The 17,380-nt window shown below is 41.0% G+C and overlaps 1 protein-coding gene and 1 long non-coding RNA gene across 4 annotated transcripts in view; both read right to left on the bottom strand.

The window, feature by feature from the left end:
- Gpbp1 (GC-rich promoter binding protein 1) overlaps window positions 1-6,822 on the bottom strand; it is a 66,242-nt gene extending 59,420 nt beyond the window's left edge. Inside the window, exons 1-2 of one of the 3 annotated variants that reach the window (XM_046456258.2) lie at window positions 6,551-6,822; window positions 4,346-5,304 (exon numbers count right to left, since the gene is read on the bottom strand). The gene's annotated coding sequence lies outside the window, so the exon portion shown is untranslated. The remainder of the gene's footprint in view (window positions 1-4,345; window positions 5,305-6,550) is intronic. The other 2 variants (XM_046456257.2, XM_046456259.2) reach the window with 2 other exon arrangements.
- A 5,046-nt stretch (window positions 6,823-11,868) lies between these two features.
- On the bottom strand, window positions 11,869-12,706 carry LOC124100678 (uncharacterized). Its single transcript, XR_006854381.1, has 2 exons — window positions 12,612-12,706; window positions 11,869-12,042 (listed from the first exon to the last, which is right to left on the bottom strand). It is a non-coding gene; the product is annotated as an uncharacterized LOC124100678 (long non-coding RNA).
- Between the last annotated feature and the right edge of the window lie 4,674 nt (window positions 12,707-17,380).

Below are 17,380 nucleotides of genomic sequence, written 5' to 3'. Positions count from 1 at the left end.
TTGTCTAGCATAACTAGCACTCAAAGAGATTTTTAAGAGTGTTCACAGCCACTGCAATGGCACCACCATCACTCTCTAATCAGTGGTAAAGTACCCAGGAAACAAATGACTACAAAAGCTACTCACAGGAATACACCCTCTACTGGAGTGGTGAAGAAACCTTATTGTTACAGCACTGGTACTGTAGCACTCCCTGAAATTACAAGTTACCAGAAGTCCACTGAACTTCTGATTCACAAACTCCCCTTCTGGTGTCTTGTGTGTCAAATTGCTCAGGACTTCAAAACAGACCTGCACATGCAGAGCACAGCTATTAGTGCTCTGAAGGGAAGCAAGTGAGGCCTACCTGGTTTTTAGCCTTTTTGAAGACACCAACCTGTGTGCTATACATGCCAAACAAGTAACAACTATGCCAAAAGATATCCAACTAGCACGCAGCATAAGTGGAGAACATGCTTAAGATTTCATTCTCTTCTTTTATTGTTAGTTCTGAACATTAGACATTTCCCCCTATGGGGTCAAATAGTACCTACATATATGACTGAGTGGGAAAAACAGGGTACAGAAATCAGGTACTGGCCATTTTTCTATTTTCACTTGTGTGAATTTTTAATATAAATATGGGATATAAAGCATTAACGTGGTCAAAATGTTTCAGTGAACATGCTTCAGCAGTTCAACTTCATAACAATTATAAATAAAACTGTTAAATTTGTGGGGAGAGGGGAGACATAAGAATCCCAGATTCACTGTTGAAATAATGAGGAAGGCATGGTGGTGCAATCCCAGCTACTTGGGAGGTTGAGGCAGGATAAGCCTAAGTTTGAGGCCACTTATAGTGAGACCATGTCTCAAAATAAAAAAGAGCTGGAGTGTAGTAGCTCAGTGTGGAATGCTCCTTCACTCAATTCTCCCTATAACAAAAATTTAAAAAGTGAGTGGGAAACCCTGTGTAACAATTACTTCAAGGGCTAGCTGCCCCACCAGCTGATAAAAAAGGAAAAAGCAAGCAGGTAAAATTGAGAGACCCTACCACATAAAAAGGTTTGTCCTACTATAATGATTATTTGACACCTCACAAAAAGGTTTACCTGTAATTAACATTTTCATGAGGGTCTGACTTGAAATTAATAGAACTACTTCCCAAAAATCACATACAAATTCCACAAAATTATCAATTTGAAATAATTCTCAATCAGGGGTGGTGGCACAGGACTATAAACCCAGAAACCAAGGAGGCTAAGAAGGCAGGAGGATAGCAAGTTCAGGCCAGCCTAAGCAATTTAGCAAGGGTCTGAGCAAGCTCACTTAGCAAGGCCTTGTCTCAAAAAATTTTAAAAAGAGAACAGTACTATGGCGCCCCTGTGTTCAATCACAGGTATCAAAAAAAAAAAAGAAAAAGAAAAACCACTGGCTCAGTGGTTAAGCACCCCTTGGTTCAACCCCCAGTACCAAAACAAAGATATATCACATAAAGCCCACTGAAAAAACACCTGTCACCACTATCACCCATATACCTTGTAAATTATTTAGACCTATAGTTTATACATAAGAGAAAGGGGGTAGGGGGACTCAAAAAGGAATTTTTAAAAAAAGGTATGCAGAGAAGAGGGGAAGCAGTCCAGCAATCGCTCCAATTACTAGTGATACCATTATTTTAACCCTCAGAAAATAAAATGTTGGAAACATTTACCAAAACATTCAAGTAGGCCAGCATGGTGGAACACACCTGTAATCCCAGTGACTAGGGAGGCTGAGGCTGGAGGGTCACAAGTTCAAGGCCAGCCTCAGCAACAGGGGGACCCTGTCATAAAATATTAAAAAAGGGCTGGGATGTAGCTCAGTGGTAAAGCACCCCTGGGTTCAATTCACACTATCCAAAAACAAAACAAAACAAAACAAAATTTAAGTAAATGTGTCCTTGAACAACTATTATAAGCAAAGTTTATAAATGTCAGACTATACAAGGATTAAATTGTTAAAAAAAAAAAAACTTTAGTATCTATAGACTATTCTATTCTGATACTACTGCTTGAGATTAACAATAAGGGAATTTAAAGAAAAACTATCATAAACAACAAATGCTATAAACTTCTTTATGAATAAAGGTCATATGATTCCAGTCCAACTTCATAATCACATCTCAAATGTATATTCTTAGACAACTTGAAAAGTCATTAGGTTGGAATGCATAAAATACAAGCTCCCCCAGATGAAGAGTAGAATGTTCTCAAATTTTATATAAATTGAAACAGAAACTCAAATTAGAAATACTACACACATATGTAATGAAGAAAACACAGACAACCCAGTCTATTATGACAAAAGAGTGTTGTAAAACTCTCTGATCTCAATTCTAGAACAGAAAGTAATCCTACAATGATTATCTGACTACTTACATTCTTTTGGACTTTACTACCTCTTTTGCTCTAGCAGAGCTAACAGAATTCAACAGGTTAGCAAAAGTTTCTTTAGTAATAAATGAGTAGGTAGGCGTGGTGGCACAGGTCTGTAATTCCAGAGACTCAGGAGGCTGAGGGAGGAGGAACATAAAGTTTGAGGCCAATCTCAGCTATTTAGCAAGGCCCTGAGCAACTTGGCTGACTGTTACAAAAAAAAAAAAAAAAATTAAAAGAGGGCTTGGGAAAATGGGAGTTCATAACCCACTTGAATCAAAGTGTGAAATATGATATATCAAGAACTATGTAATGTTTTGAACAACCAACAATAAAAATTTTTTTAAAAAAAGAACAAAAATAAATAAATAAATAAAAAGAGGGCTTGGGGGCGCTGGGATTGCGGCTCAGTGGTAGAGCACTCCCCTAGCAAGGGCAGGACCAGGGTTAGATCCTCAGCACCACATAAAAATAAATGCATTGTGTTGGATCCATCTACACCTAAAAAATAAATATTTTTTAAAAAAAGGGCTTGGGGAATGTAGTTCCAAGGTAAAGTGTCCCTGGGTTCAATTTCCTGTACCCAAAAAAAGAATGAAAGGAGCAACTGACAAGTCATCTTTTCTCTCAGAAAAATAATTAGATGAAATAAGCTCAAATTTATTTTACTTACACTGACCTGTTCCCTGATATTTTTTAAAGTACTTTATTTTTTAAACATTTTTTTTAGTTGTAGGTGTACACAATACTTTTATTTTTATGTGATGCTCATCTCACATGCCAGATGAGCCCTCTGTTCACTAATATTAACAGCCTTAACATAAACTTCAGTAAGTTTCTTTTAAAAACAACACCCATGAGTGCCCACAATACACTGAAAAATTAAATATAGTAACTAATGGTCACTAAAAACTTTCATTGCTGAAAAACATATTATTAAAACATAATTAGCCAAAGGATTTGTACTAGAGCAATTAATAGTCACAACATTAAAAAAAAAAAAAAACACTGCTTATAATCTTAAACCAGCATACCTTTCCTGGGGGGGGGGGGGGGGGGGAATACAGTCATAGATTTTAAAGGTTCTTAATTCTGCTTGCTCCATTCCTTTCTCTTTCTTTCCTGGTCATTTGTTTCCTTTTTAAAATTAAAATTCTAACTCAATTTGAAATACAAAACCACTTCAACAAATTGTTTCAAAAAGTTAATTCTGGCCTGGCATGGTGGCATATGCCTGTAATCCCAACTACTCTGGAGGCTGAGGGAGGAGGATTGCCAAGTTCAAAGCCAGTCTCAGCAACTTAGTGAAGCCTAGGTAACTCAGGGAGACCCTGTCAAAATAACAAAAGGGCAGGAACCTGGCTCAGTGGTAAAGCACCCATGGGTTAAATTCCCAGTACCAAAAAAAAAAAAAAAAAAAAGTTAATTCCAATAACGGATTAAAATGTTATGGAAGGGTTGTGCCTTAAAACAAGCTATTTCATGAAATAGATTAAAAACCGAGAGCTGTTATAATTTGTTTTAATCAACTAATATGGAACACTAAACTTTATTTGCAAGTCTAAGCCCACATTTAGAAAGCAAACTGTCTATCAAAAAACATACATTTAATACGTAAAACAGCTTAGAGAATTGTGAAATATTAATTGCGTTTTTCCCTAATTTTCTACTATTCTGTGAATCCACAAGCCCAAAGTGAACACTGACCATATGGATTTAGTTTTTTAAAAGCACAAGACCTTTAACTTAGGACTTTTTCTGAAATATTTCTAATCCTTAAATCTTTTCTCTGCATTTCAATTTACTCAATGGTTAATGGTTGTTTTTCAGACTGTCCAGGAAACTGAAGCCAAGCAATACTATTGCAAGAAAATGAAAGGTTTCCAAGAATAATACAGGATAAATTTGACTCTCATCACAGTTAACAAATGAATATTTGATTTGCTCACCATAATACTTACAAATTCCAACAGGACTGCCCACGAAGGTGTTGGTTCTTTCTCTGTAATCTTTATGTTTTCCAGTTTGTTTTTTTATTTTGTATCCTCTGAAATATCCAAGTTCTTTGAAGATGCTTAACCTATGACTATTTGACATAGAGTTATTTCAAGTCAGCTACCCATACTTCTGTTTTAAAGTTTTCATATGGCTATCTCCAGAATTAGCCAAGTTCCTCGGATTTAAGATCAAAGTCTTCTTTATTATTCCATGTACTTGTAACTGTTGTACTTATCCAGATGAAATATCCAACTTATGAGCCAAAAAGCAGAAACGAACAGAAAATTTCACATCTGAAGAGTATTCCTAAACATCAGCACATAAAGACACAAATAGCTATCTCAATACTACCATGCTGGTGGAAAACTGCAACATCTTAAATTTCCACGTAAGTAAAAGATAAAAAGAAAAAAACTCTGTATTCTTTCAATGTCTTCATTTAGAAAAGCTGTCCCATTGTGACATGAAAAGGGCTGAGGTCAAAAATTCCTTAAAGTTTTAATAAAGGTAAAAATAAACTGCCATGAAACTTTAGCAATACTCAAAACAGTAATTTGAAGCTGCTGAAACTACTCAGTACACAAATCAAACATATCTTACAGTTTGGCTGAAGAACAACAACAGGATGGGGGTGGGGGGGCAAAAATATCACCAGCTGAAATACTTTTAACCACTTATATAATCCGTTTGAACCAAAATACTGAAGAAATGCCTGGGTCTCTTTTTAAGTAGTTTGTAGAATCTGTTCACTACTATCAATTCACTTCAGAGATGATTCTTGCCAATTTTAATAAACTTCAGGGGCAAAATTATCCAAAAACATTGTAATTCCAAAATGGCCACTTGAAATATCCGGGGCCTTTTACACAAAACCTAGAAGATGATCTTCATATCTGAATAATTCAATCACCTGTGAAAAGTTATTTGAAAAATTAAATTACACAGAGTTTGGGTTTTGAACTAAAAAAAAAAAAAAATCTATCCCCATCTTAAAGATCAACGTTTAAAGCAAAATTCACTTCTGTATAATCCTACAGGAACCTGGAAAAGGGCTTTGCCAAAGCAAGCACTCTTTAAATAAAAAGTCTACTGAATGAAAAGGAAGGGAGTGGGGGGCACCAGTGGGTAATGGAAGCAGGAGGACAAGTACTGATTCGAACTGGGAACAGCGTGCGGATGTAATACTGGGGAACTGGGGGATCATGAGCGAAACTAACCTTTCTGAATAAATACTAAAACTATGAAATTGACAATCTTACAAAAGATTTTCTCCAATTCTATTCAATGTTCCAAAGGAAAACTAATAGTTGTGCTACCATGAAGCATTAGTAAATGTGTAACTTGGGAGAATGAGGGACATGAGAGAGACGCTCCCTCCAATTTGAATGTTTAAAAGAGGCATGTTTTCTCCACTAAGCTAGAGAGGTGGAGGAGTGGACCAAGAATGTTTCTTAAATTCGCCTGAGGGTCAGACTTCTCCGCTCTGGAGGGCGGCAGTGGGATAAAGGTATAGCTTCCTATTTCCTTAAAATACAGAAAACAGGTTTTTCCCAAAAACCAAATTAGTGAGAGGTACCAGGCCCATCTCCTAAACCGGAAAAAAAAAAAAAGATCTCGCCTCCCGAAAGAATTAGTCTCTTCAGTCCCCTCAGGACTCGTGAGGAGCAAGGTAGCACTGGCCTCGGTCCCCGGCAAGAGCCAAGGATCCGAGAGAGGCGGGAGGCGCGGAAGCGCTGCTGAAGAAAACAGCCGAAGGCCACAACTCGGCCTCGACTCCCTCAGCTTCGGAGAAGGGTAGTGGTGCACAGCAGGCGGGCGCGTGCGAGAGGCCTGAGGAAGGCAGACAGAGCGCGGAGGGCGCCGGACCGCTCCAGCCTCCGCCAAACACTCCCCCCACCACGCAGCCGCCAAGGCAAAGCACCCACCCCCTCCCACAACCGCCACCTCCGCGCCACCGGGGCTGAGTCAACACCCAGGCGAGGCCTCCCCGCGCCTCCCTCTCCTCGCCCCTCTGGCTCCCCGCCGCCCCCCCCGGCCGCGGGCAGCCTCACACCTCGCGCCGCCAACGCAGCTCCCGACCCCTCAAACCCCAACGCCGACACGGGCAGCCCCCTCCTCCCCCAGACTCCGGCGTGGAGCACAGAGGACGATATTACCTTCTGCCCCACCAGAGGTGTCCCTGGCCTGGGGGTGCCGCTGCGCTCGATCCCGGGAGGAGGTTTTCGGTACTTTGAATAATCCCCTTTTGCCGCTTTTCCCTCCCCCACAACCAGTCTCAGTCCCAAAATGGCGCCGACCCGATCCGCAATGTTCTGGGCCAAGTCTCGCGAGATCGTGGAAGGTGGTGAGGCGGGGAAAGAACTAGAGGGACTGAGGAGAAGAGGAGGGAAGGCGGGGCGAGGAGAAGGAGGAGGGAGAAAGGGTGTACAAGAAACGGTACGAACGAACCTACTGGGCGGGGCAGCAGGAGGAGCGCCTGCACCAGAGAACCTTCTGGCCCAAGCAACAGCACACGCCCCGGTCAGAGAAGCTCCGCCCTCTACGTCGGGCGGCTGGGGGCGGGGCGGGGCTACGACTAGAGGCGGGGCTTCCAGGAGGCCCGGGAGGCAGGGACGCGGTGGGGGGGCGGTGGCTCCGCTCGGTGACGTCAGGAGCAGCTGGAGTCGGGGATTACCCCCTGCTGCTGACGTGAAGACGGTGAACAATCGGGAACGTTCGGTGGAAGGGGGAATTCCCCGCCGCTCCCAGAGGATCCGCACCTTCCGCCCCTCCCCTTACCCGCGGCCGCCCGACCCCAATTGGTGGGGCCGCTGGAGGGCGAGAGGGGAACGCTGGCGCCCAGCAGACGCCGCGAGCTTGGGCAACACACTTTGTGGCATCTTCCCCAGAGCGGACTCGCCGGAGCCGCGACTCGCCTCTCTCCCGGCCGCCGCGCTCGCGCCTGGGTGAAACGGAGAGCGCACGTCGCCTCTACTGGCACTGCGCAAGCGGAGCGCAGCAGTGATGGGGCGCTCTGGAGCAATCAGTCCACCTTCGTATGCAAATAGGGAGTGTGTCGAATATCAATAATAAGTGTAGGAGGCGGGTGGTTCCTGAAGGAAACAGGCTGGGAACGAACCCAGGTTCCCAGAGGGTAAAAAGCACTACCAAATATGATCGTGGTGATTGTTATACTTCATTCTAAACTTACAGAATGAATTATTTAGACAGAATCTCAGGGCCTCACACAGCCCATGTTGTTAAAAATGTATGTTATGATAGTCACAGTTTCTCTAATTGGAAGACTCACTTTGAAACCTGTACAGTTGGCATTCGGGGAGAAAGAAAAAGTACCGCAAGCGCTTAAAGGAAAGGTGGAGACAGGGTGTTTTAAATAGGTAAAATTCGGGGGGTGGGGGGGACTAGCTCTTTGCCCTACCCCGAGCCAATAGAGTTTCATACACAGAAACTTTTACATGCATTATAGGGTTTGTAGTTTAATGGAGTACTTATAAAAAGCTCCCAGAAAGACGTATGGAATGTAAACTCACCAAAATTTGCGCCTCAACTTTTTAGTCTTCTACCAGGGAGATTGCCATTTTTTACAATATCTGCCCCTCTGGGCGCAATTTACTAGATACTAGGCATTTCGATCATTTACCGACCTCTTAGGTGGGTCTTATTTTCCTCATTTTGCAGATGAGGAAATGGGTCAGAATGTTAAATTGACATTTATCGTTGCACAGTATGAAAGTTGGGCACCAAGATGTAAGAGTTTGTTTACATCTTACCCACGTTCTTTTCACCACACCACATTGTGACCGTGGAAATAATTTCTATAATGGGAGAAACCGGCTTATGCCATTTCTAATCAAGATGCCCAACCAAGAAACAAGGAAAATATTGCTAACTTGAACTCAACAAGCTGTGCTTTTCATATGCCCAAAGACAAAGGGTGAAAAACAATGAAATGGACAAATAATTGTAGCATGTCCAATAAATAGATCAATATTTAATTACATATACTTGGCCACTATCCTTGTATCTAGTTTTGATTTGCATACATCTAGAGATCTTACAAATGGTTAGGAAGGTAACCACACTATCCTTCCTTTCTTTCTTTTTTTTTTTTTTTTTTTGCGGTGGGCAGTGTTGGGGGGCACATGTATTGGGGATTGAACCCAGAGGCTCGCTACAGGTCAGCTACATCTGCAGCCCTATTTATTTTTAATTTTGAGACAAGGTCTTAATTAGTAGCACTGGTTAATCTTAGAACGTGTGATCCTCCTGCCTCAATCTCCAGAGCTTCTGGAATTACAGGCCTGTGCCACTGAGGGAGATATGGAAGGGCTTAGGCAGCCAGGGCAAGGTGGCAAATGAGGAGGTCAGTGTCAGTGTTAGGGAAAATTTGGTCCTTGTCCCCAATACCAATCCAGTAACAAGGACATGGTTTTGAGAAAAAGGAAAAAAAGTCTTATTGCTTTTCTAGCAAAGGAGAAATATAAGGGACTCCTGCCCGAAAGGCTATGATTCTGCCCATCAGAGGGAACAAGGGCTTTTAAAAAGAGGTTCATAGACTATATTCCTCGGGTTGTCTGTTGGAGTTGTAACATAGTAATTTCTGAGAGCTTCTGGTGCCATCCCCAAAGTCTAGATTACTTCATTCCTATGGTGGGTGTGTACTCAAGGACAGATAACTTTGTCTAGACAGATAACTCTGTCTAGGATGGTGAAGAAAGGTAATCCAAATCCTCAGATTTGGGAGGGAGGAACAATTAGGAAGGAGCAGAGAGAGGAAGAGAAAGAACAGGTCCTTTTTAAAATAAGTTGCAGTGGCAGAGCAGCAAGGGTGATATTCAAAACTTAAAGTGGACTGCTATTACAGCATGGCCAGAAAAAAAGAAGCATGGAGATGGTTTTCTAAGGAAGTCAACTTCCTGGTTGACAAAAATGCTGGTGGACACCAGCAGGGGACCTGTACTTGTGCTCCTAAGTGGGTGGGATCCAATAGAAAAACTAAAACAGACCCATGGAGAGAGGGAGCACCAATCAATAATATTAGAGGAGATAAGAAATGAGTAGAGGAGATAAGAAAAAGAGGAAATTCCAGAGATCATAAAAAGAAGCCAAAACTCCCCACTGATTCCCAGCTCTGTGGGGGCAGGGAGTGCCCCTTCTCTTTGGAGAGGTTGGACCTGCTGCTTGCTTGCTCTCTTTATGTCCTGTTCTTTAATTCTTTGCTGTACAGAGACAACAACCCCAGCACCCTTAGATGGTAACACCACAAGTCAAAGGGGCAGCCTGACGCCATGGCGCTCACCTGACTCAGCAACTCAGAAAGCTGAGGCAGGAGGACTTGCAATTTGAACCCAGTGTCAGAAATTATTCTGAGACCCTGTCTCAAAGAAAAAAAGATTAGGGTTATGGGTCAGTGGTGGACAGCCCTGAGTTCAAACCCCAGTACAAAAAAAGGAGTAAATTAAAAAACTGTTACCTGATTTTTTTTTATGATTTTTCACTATTGAATGGAGAGGAGATGGTAATGAGATATAAGCCAAATGAAGACCCACGATGTAGAAGACCATGGGTAGCAGTTAAAACTCTCTCTACATGTGATTACATCAAGAGAATGAGCACCTGCCTACTCCATAAGTGCCATAAAAGCTGTATACTTTTGTCCTTTATTTGAGTCAACCTGGGTTTTTTTTTTTGTGCCCCAAGTGCTACCTGCCCTATGTCCAACCATAAGAATAGAATCTTGAGGCTGGTGATGTGGCTCAGCGGTAGAGCCACTGGGTTCTTGCCTGACTGGGTTAAATTCCCTGTACCAATAAAAAGAATAGAGTCTCCGGCTGGGGATGTGGCTCAAGCGGTAGCACGCTTGCCTGGCATGCGTGCAGCCCAGGTTCAATCCTCAGCACCACATACAAACAAAGATGTGTGTCCGCCAAAAACTAAAAAATAAATATTAAAAAAAAAATTCTCTCTCTCTCTCTAAAAAAAAAAGAAAAAGAAAAAGAATAGAGTCTCATTCCCATCTTAATTGTGCTTTTATCTTAATCTTCTGATAGTACAAGAACCCAGGAACTTGGTGATATTGCCACCCAGTAACAAATGTTCCATCATTTTACTCATTAATGAAATCTAAACAAAGGATTTAGAATAATAGTAAATGAGAATAATTGTGTTAATTATGTTAATCTTTATGTTAATTATGTTAATCCGCTTTATGCCTTGAATATATCCCTTGCTGCTCTAAAATTAAACTGACCTCCTCCCTGATCTTCTCTCTGATCTTCTTCTCCCTTGTCTTCTCCTTCCTAATCTCTCCCCACTAAGTCTCAGGAAATAGGATTCCTCTGAATCATCTAGTTTACAAAGCTCTGTTCCCTCTGATGGGCAGAATCACAGCCTCTAGGACAAGAGTCCCTGTGTTTCTCCTTTGCTAGCAAAGCAATAAAACTTATTTTTTCTTTTTCTCAAAACTGTATCCTCATTATTGGATTGGTATTGGGGACAAGAAACAAGGTTTCAGTAACATAAATGAGCATAACATTATGTAGATTTTTGAGATGAGAACTAACATTTCTTTAGCCAAGGTGTCTGCAAGAAATTTTACATACATTAGTTGAACTAACTGAAAGCTTTATAGATTTTAAATGCCACATAGAGGTTAATTAACTTGGTCCAAATTATATTAGCCAGAGTATAATACAATGATGTGTAAACAATACATGTTTACTTCACATGTATTTGTAGTAGTAAAAACCATAAAACTTATGTTCACCAACTGAGGACTAGTTTAAAAAATTAAGGTATATCCATATTATAGAAATTATCCATTTGTTTAAAAAAAAGAAAAGAAAGAAAGTAGAGCCCTTCCCAGTGGTGAATGCCTATAATCCCAGCAACTCAGGAGGCTGAGGCAGGAAGATTCCAAATTCAAGCTCAGCCTCAGCAATTTAGCAAGAATTAAGCAATTTAGCAAGACTCTGTCTCAAAATAAAAACTAAAAAGAGCTGGACATGTCAGTGGTAAAGCATCTCTAGGTTCAATTCCCAGTACCAAAAAATTCATTCATTCATTGATTAAAAATTTAAAAATAAGGGAGGGACTGGGAGTGTACCTCAGAGATAAGAGTACTAGTCAAGCAAGCATGGGTGAGGCCCTGGATTCAATTCCCAGCACTTAGGGGTGAAGAGGAGACCATCAGTTCTTATAGTTCGGATTGAAATGTTCCCCAAAGGCTCAGGTGTGAAAGGCTTGGTTCCTATTGTAATAGTATTCAGAAGTGGGGCCTTGAGAAGTGACTTGATCATGAGGGCTGTAACCTTATCCATGACTTAATCCATTATAACTAAACTGGCTACTGGGAATTGGTGGAAATTTAGGAGGAGGGCATTAGTTGGATGTGGGTCTTTGAGTACATATTCTTGCTTACTCCAGTGCTCTTCCCTTCAGTTTCTCCTTCCTTTAAGTATCAAAATTAGAGTAATCACAAGTCATTAAAACTTTATTGAGCCTAGGAGCCATGTTCACACTGGCTTTTATTAAAATCAATAAGGATTACCCAGACATGATGACGCACTCTAATCCCAGTTCCTAGAGAAGCTGAGGCAGGAAAATGGAAGTCTTGAGTACAGCCTGGGCAAATTTGGAGAGACATTGTCTGAAAAAAATAAAGGGCTCGGTTTTAGTAATGGTTAAACACCCTGGCTTCAATTCCTAGTACCAAAAAACAAAGATGTAAGTGAAAATATAATCATGTTGCTCTCATATCAAAAACTATTATTGTGGGCTGGGGTTGTAGCTGAGTGGAAGAGCGCTTGCCTAGCATGTGTGACACTGGGTTCAATTCTCAGTACCACATACAAATAAATAAAAATAAAGGTCCATCCACAACTAAAAGATATTATATATATACACACACACACACACACACACACACTGGGGAATATAGCTCAGTTGGTAGTGTGCTTGCCTTGCATGCACAAGGTCCTGGGTTCAATCTATCCCCAGCGCACACACGATGACTTCTGCTCCCCCGCAATCTCTCCCCTTCCCTAATGGCAGGGGAAACAGGTACCTTTTTTCCCCATCCTAGGAAGAGTCATCTGTCCCTGAATACATGCCCACTATAGGAATAAAGTAATTTAGACTTTGGGGATGGTACCAGAAGATCTCAAAATGACTATCCCCCAAATTAACAAATGAATTACAACTCCAGACAGAGAATACCTGGAATGTAGCCTTTGAGTCATCTCTTTAATAGCCCCTTGTTCCTATGGTGGGCAGAATCACAGCCTCTGGAACAGGAGTTCACTGTGTTTCTCCTTTGCTAGCAAAGCAATAAACCTTTTTCCTGTTTCTCAAAACTGTATCCTCATTATTGATTGGCATTTATTTGGCAATACACGGGGATTGAACCCATGGTTGCTTAACCTCTGAGCCATATCCCCAGACCTTTTTTATTTTTTTAATTTGAGACAGAGTCTCACACTAAGTTGCTTAGGGCTCTGTTAAATTGCTGAGACTGGCCTTGAACTTGAAATCTTCTTGTCTCAGCCTCCAGAGTCTCTAGGATTACAGATTTGTGCCACTGCACCAGGCTCATAATTGTATGTTCTTATGGAGAACACTGTGACATTTCAATACATGTATATGCTGTGTGATGTTTAAATCACATTAAGCATATCTCTCCTCATTTATGATTTCTTTATGGTGAAAACATTCAGAATCCGTCTAGGTTTTTGAAGTACAGGGAACATAAGTATTATCTATGGTCACACTATTGTGCAATAGAACACCAGAATTTCTTATTCCTATCTAACTGGAACTTAGTGCCCATTAATCAACCTTTTGCTCTTTTTCTCCCTCCACCACTACCTCTCAACTTGTGATATCCACTTTTATATTCTCAACCCCTATGAGATCAATTTATTTAGACCTCACATGAGAAAGATCATGTGGTACTTGTCTTTCTGTGCCTGGTTTATTGTGCTTAGCATAATGATCAGTTTCATCCATGCCCTCACTGTAACAGGGGTTCACTTGATGTTTTGACTATATTCCTTATGGCTTTGAAACTATGTATTTTTCTTTTTCCCAACCTTCTTCTCCCTGACCTCCACCCTGATCTTCTTTTCCCTAACTTTCCTGATCTTTTCCTGATCTTCTCCTTCCAGATCTCCCTAATCTCATTTTCTCAGAATCACCTCTTTAAAAAGTAAAATGCAGCTGGGCATGGTGGTTCATGCCTGTAATTCCAGAAACGCAAGAGGCAGAAGCAGGAGGATGGCATGTTCAAAGTCAGTCTCAACAATTTAGTAAGGCCCTAAGCAACTTAAAAATAAGAATGGGCTGGGGGCCAGGCATTACAAGAATGGTACTTGCTTGTAATCCCAGCAGCTCAGGAGGCTAAGGCAGAAGAATCTCGAGTTCAAAGCCAGCCTTAGCAATTTAGGTAGGCCCTCAGCAATTCAGCAAGACCCTATCTCTAATATATAAAAAACGGCTAGGGATGTGGCTCAGTGGTTAGCCATCCCTGGGTTCAATCTCTGGTACCAAAAACAAACCAAAAAAAAAAAAAAATTTAAAATGTAGCCAGGTGAGGTGACGCATGCCTGTAATCCCAGCAGTTCAGGAGGCTGAGGCAGGAGCATGGAGAGTTTAAAGTCAGCCTCAGCAAAAAGCAAGGCACTAAGCAACTCAGTGAGACAGTGCCTCTAAATAAAATCCAAAATAGGGTTGAGGATATGGTTCAATGGTTGAGTGATCCTGAGTTCAATTCCTAGTACAAAAAAAAAAAGTAAAAAGTAGCAAAATGGCATGATTTGTTGAGCACTTAGGATGAACCAGATCCTACTTATGTATGACCTGTGCTACCATTTTTATGAATAGTGTTACTATTTTTCCTTTAAATTATTCAGATTAATATGGGCTCCACATAGTTATGGAAAGAGAATAGACTTCGAAGCTGGACAGACCTGAGCCTGAAACCTACCTCAGTTTGAGGTCAGGAGGAAGAGGTAAGGCTAGGCAGATAGGGAAATGGGCCCTAGGGGAATTTCCCTGGCATCAGAGCACAAACAACTGCAGGTTTTTGCTGATGAAGTTGCAAAAAGGTTGTTTTTAAATCAGGACTTATGTGACCTGGAGTCCATAGGAACATACATGACCTGGAGGCCATAATTCCTCTGAAGAAGGAAAAACACCTGATCAGTATTTTGATTGGACTAAAGACTTTATGAATGCCTCATGGATACTGAGTGCCTTTCCCAGTATTGGGCCAGGGGTTGACTTCCTTAAACCTACAGATCCATATAAACCCCTAGACAAGAGCCATTTTTTGACAACCTTCGTGGGTCCCCTCCTAGTCACAGGAGATTTACTTTACTTTGCTTTAATAAATTACATTTTTCTTTACAGACTGCTATTCATGAATTTTATGCTTTAAATTCACAAGACAAAGAATCCAACACTGCTCCACCTGTGCTACAAGTTCATGCAGGTTGCAGATTTATATTTCTTTCTTTTTTTTTTTTCTTTTCCTTTTTTTTTTTTTTAGGTACTGATGATTGAAACCAGGAATGCCCTACCACTGAGCTACTTCCCCAGCCCTTTTAAAATTTTATTTTGAGACAGGGTCTCACTAAGTTGCCCAGGCTATCCTAAAACTTGCAATCCACCTGTCTCAGTCTTCCAGGTTTCTGGGATTACAGGTGTGCACCACCATGCCCAACTTCAGATTTATCTTTTTTTTTTTTTTTTTGGTACCAGGGATTAAACTCAGGGGCACTCAACCACTGAGCCACATCCCCAGCCCAATTTTGTATTTTATTAGAGACAGGGTATCACTGAATTTCTTAACACCTCACCATTGCTGAGCCTAGCTTTGAACGTGCGATCCTCCTGCCTCAGCCTCCCATCCACTGGGATTATCAGATTTATCTTTAATTAGGTACTGTTTCTGTACTACCCATTGAGGATATGGAAATGATTAAGCAACAATTCCCACCTACCAAGTTACTGAAACCAGGAATACCCTACCACTGAGCTGCTTCCCCAGCCCTTTTAAAATTTAAAATTCCCCAGCCTGAGGAGTAACATCTGTTTTGTTTACTGCTGTATCCTCTAGCATCTCCCAAAAGAAGCCAATGAATGAATATTTATTTATTGAGTCAATGAATTTTAAGGCTTTGTACAAAGTGCTATGGTAGAGGCATGTACAGGGTGTTATAAGGGGACATTCTATGAAGAAGCCTAAAAGGTTAAGCCTGGAAAGTTGAACATAATTCCAGGAGGGAGAGTCTTTCTGGTTAGAAGCTATTGCACAAACAAAGATACAGGGATAAGCCAGAGTGAGGTATTTCTAAAAATGCAAAGAGAAGTGCCTGCCACCACCCAGGTTTCTGGCAACCATGAGAAAGTGTTAGACAACAACACAGATACCACATCACAGGGGTTTCGGTGGTATGCTAAAGAGATCAGATACTTAGCCTTAAGGATAATGAGACTTGTTTTGAGTAAGAGACACATAATTGGATTCATACTTTAGAAAGAGTGTTCTTTTGAGTCTCTGGAAAAGGGATAAGGAAAATTAGACTCCAGGAAGGGAAAGAGGGTAAGAGGCCATTGCAGTAATTCAGGTGAAAGTTGATGAGGGCTGGGATTGTCCTGGACACCTTCAGGTTTCTCTGCATACTACAATTTACCCTGATGAAAGTTATCACACAAATGGTTTTTTCTAGAACATATGTGCTCTCCTACCTTCTGCCACCAACTTTTACTGTAACAGTGGTCCACTTTATGCTTTGAATATAACCCTTGCTACTCTGCCACTGTAATTTATTTTTATTTTTATTTATTTTTCTTTCTCTCCCTCTCTCCATGCTCCTCCCTAATCTCAAGGGAAACAGGATTACCTTTATTCCACATCTTAAACAGAGTTATCTGTCCCTGAGTACAAACCCACCATAGCAACAAAGTAATCCAAACTGTGAGGATGGTACCAGAAGATCTCAGAAATGACTATCTATCTCCCAAATTAATAAGTGAATTACAACTCCAGAGACAGAACATGAGAAATGTAGACTTTGAGTCACCTCTGTAAAAAAAAAAAAAAAAAAAAAACCTGTACCTGTGGATGGGCAAAATCACAGCCTTTGAGACAGGAGTCCCCTGTGTCTCTCCTTTTCTAGCAAACCAATAAACCTTTTTCCTGTTTCTCAAAACTGTGTCCTCATTATTGGATTGGCATCAGGGATAAGGATCCTGGCTTTCAGCAACATTACAAGCTTTCAAGTTTTGCCCCAAATGCCACTTCCACAGGTGGTGGTCCTGACCCCTTGGTTCCCCTGTACTCCCCTATAGCATTGATCATAATTTAAAAATTAATGTTATTTGCATGTTATCTGCCACAACATCTGAGTGAACAAAGAATGGACAGAGAGAGGTGAAACAATATGAACAGATTTAAGAGTAAGATACAGAATTTCAAGAATGATATGCTAAATGATAAGGCAGAGAAAATAGAAATAATGCCTGGTTTCTAATTTGCATACTTGGGTGGATATTGGTGTTATTCCCTGAGAAAGGAAAGCTAGGCTGAGAAACAGGTTAGGTGGAAGATGGAAACCAAGAGTTCTATTTGGGACACATGTGGGTATGAATCTCATACCATAAACTCAAAGGGGCAAGAAATAAAACTTAAGCTAAATTTCTATAATAAGCCCTATAAGCTGGCATAAATCTCAATCCATATTGTGGTCCTCCCTGCTTGCCAACAGTTGCATCTCATTTGGAGAGAGAAGTGCTAAGGATTCAGGGAAGGGCAGAGTTTTAAATCACCTATCAATTTTGGAATCTGCTTAGAGATCCTCATCCTGATTTGATGCTGGTTATTGGCCCATAAAAGTTACAACTGTTAAGTCATTCCTTAGTAATGTCCCATGAAACCAAGATTCCAAAAAGTACCATGGAAAGATTTAGAAGGCAGTTCAGCATTA

The sequence above is a fragment of the Marmota monax genome, unplaced genomic scaffold, assembly GCF_021218885.2.
Source record: "Marmota monax isolate L192 unplaced genomic scaffold, Marmota_monax_Labrador192_F-V1.1 WCK01_AAM20220418_F8-fsc00037, whole genome shotgun sequence".
NCBI lineage: Eukaryota > Metazoa > Chordata > Mammalia > Rodentia > Sciuridae > Marmota > Marmota monax.
This window is presented reverse-complemented; position numbering and strand designations above follow the sequence as displayed.